The sequence below is a fragment of the Papaver somniferum genome, chromosome 3 (genome assembly GCF_003573695.1).
Source record: "Papaver somniferum cultivar HN1 chromosome 3, ASM357369v1, whole genome shotgun sequence".
Taxonomy (NCBI): Eukaryota; Viridiplantae; Streptophyta; class Magnoliopsida; order Ranunculales; family Papaveraceae; genus Papaver; species Papaver somniferum.
In genome coordinates, this window is record NC_039360.1 from 120,098,753 (window position 1) to 120,116,512 (window position 17,760).

Here is a 17,760-nt window from a genome sequence, read left to right on the forward strand (position 1 = left end):
AACCAATCACATAAACAACCTATACGATCTGAAATGACGCGATAACATACCATGCAAAGATCCAAATGAGCATATTTAACCCAGGGACCTGTTACTCAGCTAGATTTAGCAATAAAAGAACGATGTAATACTGTCTAATACACTGGCAATCATATGCCACATTGGAGTTTCCAGAATCACATGGTTTCTTGGGTATCATCCTCGGAGTCGATTTAGACAAAACTCCTCACAGCATCAACTTTCGACAATCCAAAAATTTGATCACCCAGAACAATCTCAGCTAGACATGCTTTCCTTCACTAAGTAAACTTAGTATATAAACTAATCCTTTCACCACGACCTCAAGAAAACACCGATTGATAAACCTAACAACCCAAGCATCGCAGAGAACCAAATAATCCAACATGAAATCTTGAATATTCCTTTAGTTTCTTATATGGATTTCGTAAATAATTTCTCATGGATTTCCCATCATTTTTCTCCAAAACTGGTATCGAGCCAGTTACCTTCTATTATCACTTATTAGAGATTTGTACTTCGGGTGCTTATTAAGAGCCGTATGATATTGGTAACTAACTCAGTAGTCATCTAGGATACCTACTAACCTAGGTGACCCCACAATATATCCTTATGACTTACCTCCATAAGTGATGGACTTTCTCCAATAGTGCATGCAAAGGAAATCCTTAATGACATATACAACATAAATCACATTCTTAACACTGCAGCTGTCTAAGAAAACTGGAAAAAAAAGGATGAAATTTGAGAATTAACGAATTAAAATCAGTGCACATAATGAAAAAAAAGATGATAAAATTAATTTCTTTAGTTAAGAAATCCCCAACTGAAAAATCAAAACTACCTTTTTGTTGTATAAACAAAGCTAGGATTTCCTTTGAGCTTCTCTGCTATCCCGTGAAAACAATCTTAGCAATCACCTGAAGGTTTACCCTTCGAGAGATAGTGAGAGAGATTTCCTCTTAAAAACATCTCCAAGACTCTGATCCAACTCCATATCTTATGTTGGACTCCTACTAACCTACATGTTCAAGTCGCCCTGTGTCAGAAAAGAAGAAACGCTCCTGTACATAAAATACTGCAAATTCCTACTCAGAAAGTATAATCAAAAATCAAAATCAAAACCTAAAAATAACGCTTGCCACATAAACATAAGAAAATAAAAAACAAAAAGAAGGACAAAAAGAACTATCACTAAAATCAGAAAAAACAACAAAATGGAGATTTAATCCCACCACATTGAAATACTGAAGATTCCTGTTAAGAATTCAGAACAAAATAACGAAGAAAAATAAACAATATGAATGAAGAACTTGTCACATAAAAATAACGAAATATAAAACAAACAAAAAAACAACCTAATTTTTAATCCTACATGAAGTAAAGCTTTTATATAATATGAAAAGAAAAATCGATAAGAAATTCTATCAATACAAAAGTGACTAAGTAACTTAAATTCACACCAATTGTTGTCATTGTATAATTCAGACGTGACCATTGTCGCAACAAAATCATAAGAAACAATAATATCTTTTGATTGCACCAGCCGTCTTCATTCTAGGTTATGTCAAGGCGTCACACCATTTCTTTGGCAAACCTAGGATCACATCCAATGTCCTTGCAGTCACCCAGTAACCTATAGAAGCTTCTGCTCCTCAACCGTAGGAAAATCACTTTATAGAAGTGAAGATGGCTCGTATAAGTAACTGAGTGCCTGAAAGAGAAGTACACTTAACACATCAGCTTAAGAATTTGGAACTACATAAAATTAGAAACTCATTCACAAACTACGGAAAATCAGTAAAATAAAAGAAGATTCTGCTCAGCCTAGGTTTCTACAATTTAATGAAATCCATGAGCAGTACAGTAAACCGTAACCCTTTAGTGGAAGATCATTGATTCTACTCAGCCTAGACCATGGCCTATCTATTTCCCTTAATAGAACACACAAACCTCAAGATAGCCCGGATAATTCGAATAAAATATCTTATTTTTATGAGCACAACAAAAGTAGTAGCTCGACATCTCTGAAAAGAAAAGGAAAGAAGAAATCGGAAAGTAGATAATCTTAAAACTGTATTTGTATAAGGGTATAGAAATCCAGCAACTCACTTCAGCTTCTTTGCAATGCCAGCAATGTACTTCCCCTGGTGAAAGGCTTATCCAAGTTCGCGTTCAGTTGGTTGTCTTGGTCCATCCCCATCAAAAATTCCTGCACCATATGGGCTACAACCTTTCACTTGCACCATCTCAAACATCCCAACTTCAAATGTTAATCCAATGGGAACATAAGTTAGTCCATGGTGAACCACTGAGTGATTGCTCTCAACCTGTATATTTAGAGGATACAAAATATGACTAATCAGTGTTCTTGTCGATGAATATAATTTGTTACTGCTTAAGTAGAGAGAGCAGAAGGAGACTTACGCAGTTGTTTCCTGACCACCACCTTAAGACCCAGTATTGTAGAAGACTCCACCGGGTTTGCCAGCTAAAGATTGTGTTCTCCATAGACCCCCGTGTGTCTACAAAAGCTTTGAATTGAGCTTCAATCATTCCAAATCTAGTAGGGAACCCAAAGATACGCCCATCCACGTCAGCAAGATTGTTAGTAGTAATGATAGGCACATCAGTCTTTGGTGGCGCACCCATCTTTCCAAGGACCTCTTCTGGTACATGTTACGTAGATGAAAATTATTCAACAATATTATCCAGGGTAAACTGCATTCCACTATGGATTCACAATAAAGACAACGATTCTCAAAATAAAAACCAACCAAATAAAGATATTATGGTTGCTAGAGAAAAGGATAAGGTATTGTATATTGCAGTCAACTATAATCAACTTCTACATTTACTCTTCCAATGAATTCAGCTTACCGTACAAAATGTAATTATAATCTGATCGAAAGAGCCAAGGATTATGAGAAGATTACCTCTACCCTTTTTCTTGCTTGTTGATACTGTTTTTTGCTTGTTGATACAAAGCAATACCCTTCCCTCATTGAACTAATTTATCAGCATCTAAACCCTACAAAATCCAAACACAAAGGTGTGAGATACCGCTCTAACTGATCTTAGCTGGATACCACTCCAATTGGTCTTAACTGGATAGCAATCCCACTGATGCTAATTGTTGCATTAGATTTTTTAGTTAGATAAAATTTATACAGAGACATCAATCTTTTATAATTAAGGAACAACATCATCTCATGAACTTAACCATTAGACATGGTGCAAGATCAGGAACATCATTCTGAAAGAAAGCTTGTCGAATACCATAAACTCAATGAAGTTGTTCTGGTATGTTGTTCATAATTAGTGTTTAGATACAAAATATAAATCGAAAAAGAAGAGAATGGAAGAGCATTGTAATACATTTTTACCCATTCTATGTGCATTTTAGTTAGGTTGTTTATCCATACCTTCTCATTAGAAATTCTACCCGTAAATTTAATAATATAAAACAAATCTATAATCAGAACAAATCAATGATCATAACATCCAAAATAGAGAAAATATAGAATATAGCGCATCACCAATTTATGAGGCAGAAAGAAAGCCAGAGACAGTTCCATTGGCAGGAATGCAGTCGAAGAGGGGTTTATGTTGCAATTGCAATTACAGTTACAGCTGCAGATGCGTATGGTAGAAGAAGAAAGCGACACTAATCTAATCTTGTCTAAATCTAATAGCCTAAACAGAAGGAGTTCCATAACTCGAAATAACAACAAATTAAAAACTCGTATAAGTAATTAATTTAAAAATACGGTCAATATAAGAGAAAACAACTTCCATCAACATAATCTGAGTACCAAAATAAATAAATAAAAATGCAGATAATCCAATTAAAAAAATACTTAATGAAAAACCACTAAGATCATTGCTGGAAATCATAAAAGATTAGCTTCGAAAAAGTTGGAACAGAGATTTAAGATGTTCTCAATAGATGAGAAACACAAAAGATACATGTACATTTATATATCAAAGATTACAAAAGATATTCCTTCTTAATACAAGGAATATATAAAAGATACATAATATAAAAGATACAAAATATATACTATTTGATTACAAGAAATTTCCTATAAATACAAGATATAATTTAATAGGAAACCGTACATGTGACTTAATTAGTCACGTATGTTATATGTCTAACACCCCCCCCCCCCCCTCGATCTAAGCGGGTTGTCGATGACATTGAGCTTAGAGCGTAGTCGACAAAAGTGATCCTTTGGAGTAGACTTCGTAAAGATATCTGCAAATTGATCCTTAGACGAAACAAAACGAACAACAAGTTGACCATTTTGAACTCTCTCTCGAACAAAATGATAATCAATTTCTATGTGTTTTGTGCGACCATGAAATATTGGATTCATGGTGAGATATGTAGCTCCCCAGTTATCACACCAAAGAGTGGGAGGAAATTGAATAGAATCCTTTAGTTCCCGAAGAAGAGATTCAATCCACATTAATTCAGCAGTCGCAATAGCCAAACCACGATACTCAGATTCTGTACTGGACCTAGAGACTGTACGTTGCTTACAAGAACTCCAAGAAATAAGATTGGAACCAAGATAAACACAATATCCACTCGTAGAACGACGATCAAGATGGTCACCCGCCCAATCCACTAAGCTGCAAATTGTGTTCCGGATGAACAAAAATACCAAAGGTAGAAGTATGGTGCAAATATCAAAGTATACGCTTCACAAGAGCCAAATGAGCTTCTGTAGGTTTATGCATAAATTGACATACCTTATTAACAACAAAGGCCATGTCCGGTTTTTTCATAGAGAGATACTGAAGCCCACCAACTAAACTCCTATACAAGGTGACATCTGACAGTAAAGGGCTGTCAACTGGGTGGATGTCAGTGGAGGTACTAAAAGGAGTGGTGACTGGTTTTTCTCCTTGCATGTTAGCAAGAACAAGAAGATCTTCAACATAACGACGTTGTGAGAAAAACAACCCACCAGAAGCTTGCGTGACCTCTATCCCAAGAAAATATGAAAGAGAGCCAAGATCCTTAAGAGCAAACTCACTGTGAAGAGTACTCATAAGTGATTGGATACATGCCATAAAAGATCCCGTTAAAATTATGTCGTCCACATAAACCAAAAGAAATGTAATATCCTCAGCTGATCGTCGAATGAACAAAGAAGTATCAGAAACAGAGATAACAAAGCCAAGCTTCTGAAGAAAGGAGCTAAGACGAGTATACCAAGCACGAGGAGCCTGTTTAAGACCATAAATAGACCGATGCAATTTACAAACATAGTCAGGAAACTGAGGATCTACATAACCAGGGGGTTGCTTCATGTATACTTCCTCGGTGAGAATGTCATTAAGGAAAGCATTTTGAACATCAAGTTGACGAATAGGCCAGTGATAAGACAAGGCTAGCGTCAATATAATACGAATAGTGCATGGTTTAATAACCGGACTAAAAGTCTCACCATAATCAATACTTTCTTGTTGATTGAATCCCTTGGCAACTAGACGAGCTTTGCGACGCTCAACGGTGCCATCAGCTCGTCTGTTAACACGATAAACCCATTTACAACCAATAATATTTTTGTTTGGAGGAGGTGGAACTTTGGACCAAGTCCCATTTTTCAAAAGCGCATCAATTTCCAAATCCATAGGAGGACGCCATTTGGGATCTTTCTTAGCCTGAGAATAACACGAAGGTTCAAATAAATCATCAGTAATCTCTTAGCATGTAGAACCTTCTTTTCGATGATGCCATCTTTTCCCCGAGTGATCATGGGATGGTCATTATGAACTGATGACTGCGAACCGGTATGAACTGGTTGTTCATTAGAAATAGTTGCTGCAGGCGATGACAGAGAAAGAAGCAGCTGGCTGTCGTGATCTTGTAATGCAGTTGGGAAGGCAGGAGCTTCAGAGTGATCGGCAGCTGCACATGATGTTGTAGACTGTATGGTGGTAGACACCTGCGTGTCAGAATCAGCAGCTGACTGTCGTGTTTCAGTTTCTACAGGTAGGTCCCGTAGTGCAGACTGGTGCCGTGAAGTGCTTGTGCGCGGTCAGCAATAATCATCCGTAGTGACCGTTCATCTTCTATGGTAGTATTTTGTCTGACAGGTTGCATAGTGGGACGATGTGGGCTATCATCAGCATCAGTAAGAGTTGGTGTAACAGGTACCGAAGTAGGTGGATGAAGTGGACCCGATGCATTTAGTTCACCTGGTACGTTGACACTACTGATGGGGTCTCCCTGGACAGAGTTTTATGGTGCAGGTGGAGTTCTTAATCCAAACAAATTCGTTAGATCTGAACCTCTGGATACTGTAGAGTCCAAATGAGATAACACGGTAGGAAAAATGTCGGAAGAAAAAGGTGACGAAAATGCCTGTAAGGGTGACAGAGAAGGAGGTAGCGCGTCAGGGACAGTAGCTGCAAACGGGAATTTTTCTTCGACAAATACAACATCACGAAACCAATAAATTCGACCAGTGGATAAGTGAAGGCATTTGTATCCTTTACGATCATCACTATAGCCAAGAAAAACACAAGAAGAGGAACGCGAATCCAATTTTGTGCGACTATAGGGTCGAAGATGAGGAAAACAAAGACAACCAAATGTGCGTAATGACAAATAATCAGGTACACGATTAAACAATAATTCATAGGAGGATTTAGAACCAGTTGGAGCGGAAGCTAATCTGTTCATAAGAAATGTGGCGGTAAAGAAAGCATCATACCAAAAAGACAAGGGAATAGATGCTAAAGACATTAAAGTAAGACCACTTTCGACAACATGGCGATGTCTACGTTCTACTAAACCATCTTGTGCGGAAGTATGGGGGCAAGAAAAACGACGAAGAGTTCCATTAGATTGTAGAATTTTAGTGAACTTTCGATATTCACCACCATTATCGGATTGAAACACCTTAATTTTAGTCTTAAAGATATTTTTAACATGTTTAGAGAAGGTAATAAAAATTTGCAATGCATCAGATTTAGCATGCATAGGGAATATCCATGTGTATAGACTAAAAGCATCAAAAAATAAAATATAATACTGATAACCTTCGTTGGATAAAATAGGAGCAGTTCCCCAAACATCTGACACAATCAAATCTAAAGGGTGATCATAAACCATAGTACTAGACTGAAAAGGAAGTTTATGACTCTTATTCTCTAAACATGAGGAACAAAACGAAAATTTAGAACCCGAAACTGGAACACAATGACGACGAACAACCGATTGAACAGTACGAAGCATTGGATGACCTAAACGTTGATGCCAGGTTTGAATAGAGGCACGTTCACCAACAAGAGCTTTTGGAGTGACATGCTGAAGGGTGTATAAACCATCACGGAGTTGTCCCCGAAGTGCTACCTCCCCCGTAAGTCGATCCTTGACAAGGCAAAAATCATCACAAAATTCAAAAACCACATCATTGTCACGACAAAATTGAGATATTGATAGAAGATTGTGAGACTAATGTGGAACGTGAAGCACGTTAGAGAGTACAAACTTACGGGTGGGAGTTTGTAAAACAGCATTACAGGTATGGGAGATAGAGAGATTTGCACCACTAGCAGTTTTAACCTGATCAGGACCGGTATATTCATAATGAGTTTGAAGGTTACCCAGATTATTTGTCATGTGATTTGTAGCACCGCTGTCAGGAAGCCAATCATAGATATTGATAGGATTGTGGGTAGCAGTATACGCAGCACGAGGTCCAGACGACGAAGAGTTACTTTTACCGCCTCTTTTGGGACCATTCTTTGGTTGTGGACGACGCGGGGGATAATAGTTCTCATCATACTGCTTCCCCACAATTTCTAGCATCATGATAGGGTTGTATGCAAATCTGGCATATCGTAGTTGGGGTGCCATTCTTCGTGAGAGGTACATCACCGGGACGATTAGTATGCACAATATTTGTTTCATGAGTAGTTGTGAGCAGTTTGTTGTGAGCAGTTTGTTGTGAGCATTAACACGAAGATCATAAGACAAAAGTATAGATTCAAACTGATCAGTGGTAATCAAACACATAGTTGTAATCAGAGAACTAACAATGCTTTCATATGCAGAATCTAGTCCTTTGAGAACATAATGACAAAATTCAGTACTAGAAATTTCATGGCCACTAGCCGCAAGAGAATCAACGATGTTACGAACCGATTGAATGTAGTCAGCCATAGATAAGTTGCCTTTGGTGATAGTTTGAAGAGAAGACTTTAAGTGAATATGTGTAGCATCAGTTTTAGAGGCATAAAATTCTTCAAGTTTAGTCCAAACCTGAGAAGACGTCTGACAAGACTTTACTTTAGCTAAAATAGGAGAGGTCAACGATGATAAAATCCATCCAAGTAGAAGTTTGTCGGTTCGAACCCAAGAGAGAAACTTAGGATTTCAAGAAGAGGTTGCAGTTTGAACCGGTGAACACTTGATGGAACCATTAACAAAACCTTCTATACCATAACCTTGCAAATAGGGTAAGAACTGAGCTTTCCAAAGAAGAAAATTGTTACCATTGAGCTTTTCAGAAATAGCCCCATGGAGTCTAGCAAAAGGGATGTCCGTCCAAGAAGAAGAATCATCATTAGAGATGGTGGGTTCAGGAGTTTTAGATGGTTCTGGAGTCATGATGATCTAAAAAAAAAATTGATTCAAAAAAGAGAAGATTGAAAGAGATAAAAAAAACACAGGCCCTTGGTGGAAAACCAAGGTGATACCAAGTTGGAACAGAGATTTAAGGTATTCTCAATAGATGAGAAACACAAAAGATACATGTATATTTATATATCAAAGATTACAAAAGATATTCCTTCTTAATACAAGGAATATATAAAAGATACATAATATATAAAAGATACAAAATATATACTATTTGATTACAAGAGATTTCCTATAAATACAAGATATAATTTAATAGGAAACCGTATACGTGACTTAATTAGTCACGTACTTATATGTCTAACAGGAGAAATCATGAAAATAAAAAATGCAGATAATCCAATTAAAAAAATACTTAATGAAAAACCACTAAGATCATTGCTGAAAATCATAAAAGATCATCTTCGAAGAAATCATGAAAATAAAACATAGAATTTAAGTAAAACCTAATTTTTGTTTGTTTCGAATTGAGAAGCCTTTAACTAAGTAAATCACAGCATATAGATGACTGATTATGGTGATTTTACTTGCTTTATCGGTGCCATGTGAAGATTAGGGCTAGGAAAACAACAAAGAAAAATTGAAATCCGTAAAAAATAACAACATGCATCAAAATAAACACGATGATTATGACAAAAATTAAATGATAATAATTGAAACAAACAAATACTCCCTCCGTTCCTTTTTAAAAGGCTGGTTTTCTAAAATAAATGTTTCAAAAAAAATAGCCCGGTTTCCTAATTGGGAAAATCAAATGTTACTTTAGTTTTCTGGGACCACTTTTCTCTTAACTTCTTTTGATGACAAGTATCATGTGGACCATTTCACTATACTTCTTTTGCTGACAAGTGTCATGGGGACCATTTCACTTCACTTTTTTTATTGACAAGTATCGTGAGGACCATTTTCAGTGATTAGTTCTCTTAATTTCCTTAATTTTCTCTAAAAACAAAACCAGCCTATTAAAAAGGAAAGGAGGGAGTAAGAATACTCAAAGGTATTAAATAGAGCAGAAATTATCATGAGAAAAAAAAATTCAAATCAGATGAAACACAGGTTCTTCGAAATTTCGAAAATAAATTATTGGCAAACCAATCAAAAAGAGAAAAAATTCAAACATTGTTAACTACAGTAATTAGACGGACATAATTTGAAGGTGGTATGAAACATATGAGTTTAAAAATTTTAAAACAATGTTCACTGGAGTAATTTGATTATGTAAAAGAAAAAAAATTAACTGATTCGAAAACATTGGACACCATGTTTCTAAAAAAGGTGATGGTTCAGGCTTTATAACTCTTTGTAAACAGCCAACGAATCCATGGCAGCGACCTAATGGAACCAAACAGGTGATAGTTCAGGCTTTCTGCCTAACACCTCGTGTGTCTTTAAATGGTCAAATATATCCCAAATTGGTATTCCTCAAAGCCTATTGTCGATAGATGCATGGAGGAAACACGCCAAAGTTTTTGTTCCGCCCCTTCTACAATGGTGGTTGCAGTTTTCTCAATAGTTGTAACTCAAACACTAACTTGAAGTACACCGTGTATCATGTTTCTCATACAAATGAGAATGGTATAAATCTAAGCGTCCAAAGATCCAACTGAGTGATCTCGTATATGCACACCTTGCAATATTTTTTTATAGAGAATGAAGAATCCCAACTGAGTTAGTTACAGAGCATATAACATTGCAAAAATGCAGGAGATGATTCATTTATTTACCTCGTCATATAGATGTACATCAACTGCTGACAATCCAAGCATGTCAAAGCAACAGACATAGTAGATTAGGAACAGACACACTGATGATTCATTTGGACCTCAGTGTCAAAGCAACATACATAGTAGATTAGGATGCATCTTGAATCGCAACCCTCTTACCAAACATTTCCCTGATTCGAATCAAGTCACAAATCACTACACGTAACGGACAGTAAGAAGCCAAAATAGATGCTGGAAAACACAGTTCAATGGTATTCTACATATTATCTATATGGTACCACCAACATCAAGAGGAGATAGAGATTAATACCTGAATTTTTGGGGTTAGTCCGTCTAATTTTTCGAAACTCTTCTCCCAATATTGGATCTTCAATTGCGATACCCCGTCCGTCAACATCCTGCATTCCCTTGCAATTGGCTTTGTGGTGGTTTCGTTGTCTCCAAGGTCTACAAGATTTTTGATACCAACAATGCCTATGTAACGATCTGGATCATTTTTTGAGAACTTTCCTACAAAGAAAACAAATACATACCCACAGGCCTATATCCGAAGAAGAAAAACAAAAATAAATAATAAATCCAACGTTTGAACGTATTCAAGATCCTAACAAAGCAGAATACTGTGATAGTCAAACATCGAAGTTTCTGCTACAGATTTTCCCTCGTCTTACTAACTCCGACACCACTCAATCAGTTCTTCCAGTTTCCTCTGCCATTAACATTTTTCCTTTGCATGCCGATTCATGAGCTCTGTTATTTCACCAAGCATAACCAAGAAAAGTTGTTAATTAAGTGCGAAAACACTAAATATTGAAAACCAATAATTTTGTTACCGGATCAAAAAGAAAAGAATGGAAATTAAATTGATAACTGATTATAAATTTGGAAAGGCAGAAGAGTTAGTGTTTAAAGCCATTAAACAAAACATTGTAAGAAAGCCAAGAATGATACACCTGTTAATATAGTCTGCCTGCTTCAAAAAAAAAAAAAAAAGTCTGCCACTTAGACTGGAAATATAGGAAGGAGAATAACTTTAGTAAATTGCAAAAGACACCCCTTAAGGTACTTTTCTTTTTTGAAGAAGAAGAAGAATTAAAATAATTGAGATGTCAGAGAGATCAAACAGTCTGGACCAAACTCCAGATAATATACACCTTACAATCTCTCAATTTTCAACTTGCATGAGGTGAAAGAAACAAACTTACCTTATGTAATACATATACCACGTCCTCTCTTGTCTTCGATCTCTAATCAAGTGAAATTCTTGGAGAAGGCCCATGTTTAGAAGTTAAGTAAAAAAGGTGTAAAATTTCAATGACATGAACCTCCATAGTGAACAACAACGATCAATCAAAAACGACTAAGATTAGATGCATTAGGGTTAAGTGCCCCAATCTGAATCAGATTAGGAATTGAAATCGTTTTAGATTTTAGCTTAATGGAAGGAAACACAATATTGTTCAGTAAGATTACCCATAATGTGAGGCAAGGAAGGGCGAGAACACTTCGAATATGCATGCACCGAACGACAATGGAGATCTAAATCAGTAGTCTCCATCTCCATTATATTAAAATTAAAACAGTTCGCTTCAATGACCTAATTAAAAACACAGTTAAATTTAATTCGATATAGCATTAAATTTAATTTGATATGCGTATTAGCAGAGATAAAAAAAAACAAATCGATAAGATCCAGATTTTCTTAGAAATAATATTCTCTCTTTGTATTAAAGTATAACAAAGTCTTCTATTTTTCACCACACCGCGAGTTTCACATGTACGGGAGTCCTTTTCAGCCGCCTAATGACTTTCCAATCCAGAATATCCCGACCTTCGGATCATATGTACTGAAAACCGACAAACAAATTACCATACCTTGAAGTTACCATACCTTGCTCATCATCAAGGTCTTAAATGGTTTTACAAATAATCCTGTGGCAGTAGCAACAAATGGTGATTATGAAAGAGTCATATGGGAATCTCAGGCTCTTATATTAGACATTATTGAATTTTTAAGCAAGCATCCAACCTGGACTTGCAATTTTATTAGTAAAAAGTTGAATAAACCAGCAGATAAGCTGGCAAAACACTCTCGTACCTTTCAAGTTAGTAGGTCTTGGATAAACTATCCAACAAACTTCACTGCAGAGGCATTACATGCTGACACAATGTCTGTAACAAGTTTTAGTTCTTAAATAAAATCATTTCTTTGCATAAAAAAAAATTCAACTTTTCTGAGTATTTAAACAATATCTTTTTTTAGAAGTCTTTTACACCCATAAAAAAGAGAAAAATGAGTTATTAAACTAATTTTGTGTTATGTATTTGGATCTTTAAAATGACCGTGTACCTATTCCTCAATGCGCTCAGTCACTCAGTGGTTTGGAATCTTTGGATGGTAGACTCCATTATATCAAATCCAGTTCAGGTCACTCTTCAACTTTTAGTTTGGCCATGGAATGTAACCACATGTACAAGGGGCATGGTAGTAATATTCACGTATCTTAATCATTCTTTATCAATTGTTTGGCAGAGACACTGTTAGGACACTTAAATCGGGGCCTTAAATTTTGTCTGGGGTCTTATACTAGATGCAATACTATGGGTTTTATGGCGTGGGAGAAATTACAGAGCTTTTGAGAAAGATTATAATTTCAATACAGATGGGGACTTAGGAATTGATGTTAAGTCTTTTGTTTCAAGTTGGGCAGTCGCTAGTGGTCATATAGTGCATCTGAATTTTACATATTCTGTTCTCAATAATTGGGAAGTTATTTCTCCTGTAGTTGTACATTATTTTATTTTCTTCCTTGTTACCTCTGCAGTTTATTGTTCTTCATCTAATATATTCCTCTTCTTCGATCAAAATAAAAAAAAAATAAAAAAAAAGAAGAAGAAGAAGAAGATAGCTCTAAATAATGATGAATTCGAACCCGTTGGTAACTTGATTCTTCTCCATATCTCGGGGGTGAGTAGGTGCCACAATTACAAGCACAAACCTTCTTTTCACTCACTAAGAACCTTTACTATCTCTCTTATGGACATTAGGGGATCTAGATGGTTATAGTGAATCACTTGAAGACTTGAAATCTTGCTAGCTCTCTTGGTTACTATCACTTTAAAGCTTGTTTACAAATAAATCATAAAAGTTTATTTATATACTAGGTAAATCATATCAAGACAACTAAATCACAGCCGTCCAATGACTTTTTGAAGTTACCATACCTTGCTCATCATCAAGAAAAACAACTCCATAAACCTTATATTTCCTTAAAAGGGATATGATCACTCTCCTGTTAATACAAACGATGGTTCTTCTTCCATCGCAGGTGGTTTTGTATATAGGTCTGACACCGATCCATGCTTATATGGCAAGTAAGTTTCATTTTCTCTGAACTCCTATTTGGGACAAACATGAATTAGTCTGTCTGCTTATTTTCTGTTGTGCATGAAATTTCAGGTACTTGTTTACAGATTTATATGGGTTTGCTATATGGGCAGGGACAGAGAACCCGGAAAACAGCGGGAGATTTACTACTGCTAAGGTTCCATTTAGTTGTTCTCGTGACTCTCCAATTCAGTGCAATTTGGAAAATGAAAAATCTCACCTTAATTTGGTTTATGTTTTCTCAATGGGAAAGGATAATAGGAAGGATATATATCTTTTAACAAGCAAGCGTGTACTCCGGATTGCTCCTTCAAGTCGCTGTAAATACGTATGCTCAAAGGAAAATCTTACAACTTTTCAAAATCCACGACATGTACCTTTCACTCCATCAAGCGGGACGTATTTCAATAGTTCATTGAAGAAGTTATTGCTCTTCTTCTGTTCATTTTTATTGCTTCTTCTGGATTTTAACTTGTAAAATTACATGAACAGTTGCGGTAGAATGGATTTTGTTTTAACACTATGTGTTCCATTAACTTAGTTGTAAGAATTAGAAGTTGGCTACACATGCTAAGTAGTAGAGTTGGGTAGAATTTCAACAAAAGTATAAAATAAGAAAGATAGATTTAGTACACTAGAAGTACAAGTCTTCAACTAGAAAATTCTCAGGTGATTCTTGAATTAAAATCTACCACCTCTTTACTTTGATATAGTTCTGAACCATTCTTGATAACTTGGTACAGGTACTACGCGTATAAATTAATATCTATTATTAGGTATCACCGAGGCCTTAAGGCCCCGGCTTAACCTCTGCTTTTATATCCACGGAAATGAAGTTTTCTTAAGTATTTGAGTATTTGAAAACAAAAGTATCTGGACATAAGAAAAAAGAATTTAAACTTGTATTTTACATTGTACAGTAAAATAAATAATGACTTTATATAATAATTATTAAACAATCTATTGGACATAAGAAAAAACATTTAAACTCGTATTTTACATTGTATAGTAAAATAAATAATGGCTTTATGTAATAATTATTGAACAATCCTAGTTAAAATTGAAATTAATCGAGGTTCTAAAGTAGGTCTTAATATAGATTTGCGAGATATGTCTATTTAGAGATTTTGTAAATTAATATCATACTAAACCAATATTTGTAGAATCCCTCATGTTTGTAATTTTAATGGGGAATTGGTAATCCTAGTATTGAATCCCTAATATTTGTGATATTTGTAGAATCCTTATTTCGCACAAATCATAGTTATAGTAATTGAATTTATAATGTCAACTAAAATAATAATTATAGCAAATAGAAGATTTGGATAACTCAAAACACAATCATAAAACTCTAAATTAAAAATTACGTTAATAAGAATATAAGGTTTCAGATCAATAATCAAATCTTATCCTAATAACTTATATTTCAATCATATTTGACGTAATCCTAATTAAAATTGAAATTAATCGAGGTTCTAAAATATGACTTAAAATCATCGTAGTTGTCTTCTTAATAAAAATATATCTTGTGGGACATGTCTATCTAGAGATTCCGTAGATTAATATCAGACCAATCCATTATTTGTAGCTTCATATTTGTAATCTTAATGAGGAATTGTTTTCTGTGTAGCACAAAATTTAAGGTGTCGCAGTTTGCGTAGGATTTTTCTATTCTTAAACACACTATTTCACCAATATTGTGTCCCCTGATTATCTTGGCCTTTATAAATTTGTATGTCAATTTTGTTACCGAAAATATATCACTAGCATTGGCCACCGGTCCTTCAGGAAGCCACCTGTAGTCATCTATATCTAGGATCACAGTTATTATGGATCCAATACATAGTTTGATAATGTGTTCTGGTAATTCGCCAAATTGAGATATATTTAGGAATTTAGCAATGAAATTTCTACCGTTGAATATCCCTGGATGTCTCCGCTTCAATATATCTTCGCAGTAATATTTATGTTTATTATATTTGATAATACCATCGCTTTCCAAGTTACTTTTCAACTCTCTCGAAGCAGCATCTTATGCATAATATACTTTTGTCATAATAAAAATTAGTTTTAAACCAAGGAACATAATTTTTTACAGTTCCTCGGTAAACATGGCAAAATGTATGAAAATATTCATCATAAAGATGCAACATTACCTCGTATTTGTATTGGTAAACTTATTTTTGGATCCCTTTTTGAACCTAAAAGCATATCTATTTTTGATCCCTTTTTGAACCTAAAAGCATATCCATACATCCTTGTTTTGTGTTTTATTATCCACAAACTTTCTTTGGTTGTTCCTTTAAACTGACATTGTCTAATTCTTCTGTTGTTTAATGTATGAAATTTTTGTCTTCTTAATATATTTTTATTAAGAAGACAACTACGATAATTCTAAGTCCTATTTTAGAACCTCGATTAATATCAGATCAATCCATTATTTGTAGCTTCATATTTGTAATCTTAATGGGGAATTGGTTTCTCTATAGCACAAAATTTAAGGTGTCGCAGTTTGCGTAGGATTTTTCTCTTCTTAAACACATTATTTCACCAATATTGTGTCCCCTAATTATCTTGGCCTTTATAAATTCGTATGTCAATTCTGTTACCGAAAATATATCACCAGCATTGGCCACCGGACCTTCAGGAAGCCACCCGTAGTCATCTATATCGAGGATCATAGTTATTATGGATCCAATACATAGTTTGATAACGTGTTATGGTAATTCGTCAAATTGAGCTATATTTTAGCAAAGAAATTTCTACTGTTGAATATCCCTGGATGTCTCCACTTCAATATATTCACAGTTATATTTCTGTTTATTATATTTGATAATACCATCGCTTTCCAAGTTACTTTTCAACTCTCTCGAAGCAGCAACTTATGCATAATATACTTTTGTCATAATAATAATTAGTTTTAAACAAAGGAACATAAATTTTTACAGTTCCTCGGTAAACATGGCAAAATGTATGAACATATTCAGCATAAAAATGCAACATTACCTCGTATTTGTATTGGTAAACTGATTTTTGGATCCCTTTTTAAACCTAAAAGCATATCTACGTTTGATCCCTTTCTGAACCTAATAGCATATCCATACATCCTTGTTTTGTGTTTTATTGTCCACAAACTTTCTTTGGTTGTTCCTTTAAACTTACATTGTCTAATTCTTCTGTTGTTTAATAGATGAAATTGTTGTCTTCTTAATATATTTTTATTAAGAAGACAACTACGATAATTTTATGTCCTATTTTAGAACCTCGATTAATATCAGACCAATCCATTATTTGTAGCTTCATATTTGTAATCTTAATGGGGAATTGGTTTCTCTGTAGCACAAAATTTAAGGTGTCGCAGTTTGCGTATGATTTTTCTCTTCTTAAACATACTATTTCACCAATATTGTGTCCCCTGATTATCTTGGCCTTTATAAATTCGTATGTCAATTCTGTTACCGAAAATATATCACCAACATTGGCCACCGGACCTTCAGGAAGCCACCTGTAGTCATCTATATCTAGGATCACAATTATTATGGATCCAATACATAGTTTGATGACGTGTTCTGATAATTCGTCAAATTGATCTATATTTAGGAATTTAGCAATGAAATTTCTACCGCTGAATATCCCTGGATATCTCCACTTCAATATCTTCACAGTTATATTTCTGTTTATTATATTTGATAATACCATCGCTTTTCCAAGTTACTTTTCAACTCTCTCGAAGCAGCATCTTATGCATAATATACTTTTGTCATAATAAAAATAAGTTTTAAATAAAGGACCATAATTTTTTACAGTTCCTCGGTAAACATGGCAAAATCTATGAACATATCCAGTATAAAAATGCAACATTACCTCGTATTTGTATTGGATAAACTGATTTTTGGATTCCTTTTTGAACCTAAAAGCATACCTATTTTTGATCCCTTTTTGAACCCAAAAGCATATATATACATCAT

General features: G+C 34.8%; 1 long non-coding RNA gene and 1 pseudogene across 1 annotated transcript; both read right to left on the reverse strand.

Annotated features, from left to right (window-relative positions):
• Positions 1-2,126: 2,126 nt before the first annotated feature.
• LOC113361583 lies at positions 2,127-2,688 on the reverse strand (annotated as a pseudogene).
• A 7,153-nt stretch (positions 2,689-9,841) lies between these two features.
• On the reverse strand, positions 9,842-11,060 carry LOC113361584. The gene is made up of 3 exons (XR_003365196.1): positions 10,715-11,060; positions 10,405-10,574; positions 9,842-10,307 (listed from the first exon to the last, which is right to left on the reverse strand). It is a non-coding gene; the product is annotated as an uncharacterized LOC113361584 (long non-coding RNA).
• Between the last annotated feature and the right edge of the window lie 6,700 nt (positions 11,061-17,760).